A 1577-nucleotide genomic window follows, 5' to 3' on the forward strand; every position below is an offset into this window, starting at 1 on the left:
AGACAGAAAGCGAGAAATTACTCCCCGGGGGAATGGCCACGCCACAATCCCTTCTCCTCCATTCTCCTCTTGAGATTTTGGGCATGCATGTGCATGCACCCAACATGAGTTTTAAGCTGCCAGATCTGGGACTCAAACCACAATCGACAACACAGGAGTCCAAAAAAGCAACCATTACACCATCTGCTGGTCCCATATAATGCAACATTAAATAACTGAGCTGCTAATGTATTAAAAAATTATTTCTACTTTATTTCAGAATGCTCACAGTATTGAATTTAGGAATGTTTGTTTAATTTAATTATTTGTTCTGACTGCAGAATTTTATAGTCTTCATTATTTGAATAATTGACTCAAAGAAAATGACATAAATAATATTGAGCAGTCTTAATATATAATGTACTCACTTTATAAAATTTTGACAAGGAAGAAAAAGAAAACTTTTATCATTTAACTAACAAACATATAAAAACTGATTATAAGAAACTTGACTGATTTTTTAAAATAATTTTTACTATAATTTCTAACATATATAACAGTCATACATATTTGTGGGGTACAATGCAGTTTTTCAAAACATATATATAATACATAAGAATTAAATTAGAGGAAAAGCATATCCACCATCACCAAATTGCTATGTGCAGGCAACCTGAGCTACCTATCATAAACTGGCTGTTATCTGACCCACCAGCCATAAAGTTGGGCATGCAGAGCAGGACTCCACCATTAAATGGAAGTGACCTATATGTGATTAGGCCTGAAAGCACAAGTTACATGGAGAAATGAATCAAATGCTCATGATTCCTACTTCTTTTTTTGTTTGTTTGTTTGGTTTTTGAGAGATTTTCACTATAGAGCCAGAAAGACAGAGAGAGACAGAAAGCGAGAAATCACCTCCTGGGGGGATGGCCATGCTGAAATCCCTTCTCCTCCATTCTCCTCTCGGGATCTTAAGCACACACACACACACACACCCAGTGTGAGTTTAAGCCACCAGGCCTGGGACTCGAACAGCAATTGACTACATAGGAGTCCAGTAACGTAGCCATTATGCCATCTGTTGGTCCCCTTGATTCCAACTGCTGGTACACTGCCTTCTCTCGTGGGGTTTACTCTATTATCAGCTGGCAGAGAGAGAGATTAGGGCCTTGTTTACAAGTGTTTCTGCACCATTTGCAGACATCAGTAAAAGTAGACAGCTGAGCATCATGGCTCTTTTCTGATACATCCCTGGAGGACAGTGGTAAAGGAAAATCTTCTCAATGGGCAGCACTTCAGACAGTGAACTTGGTTGTGCACTTCATTTGAAATGAGAAATGGCCATATATGTGACTACACATAGATTCATAGCTGTAGCTAATGGTTTTTCCAGATGGTCAGGGACTTAGAAACATAATTAGAAAATTCATGGAAAATTTAGGGGAAAGTTACATGGGTAAACCTCTCAGAATAGGCAAATAATTTGTACATATTTGTGTTTCATGTAATACTCACCAAAGGTGAAGTAGCAGAAGAAGACTTTAATAATCAATGGATAGAATGGCTGATTCTGTGGATAGTAGTCAGCCTCTTTT

This window comes from Tupaia chinensis, unplaced genomic scaffold (assembly GCF_000334495.1).
Source record: "Tupaia chinensis unplaced genomic scaffold, TupChi_1.0 Scaffold000518_1, whole genome shotgun sequence".
NCBI lineage: Eukaryota > Metazoa > Chordata > Mammalia > Scandentia > Tupaiidae > Tupaia > Tupaia belangeri.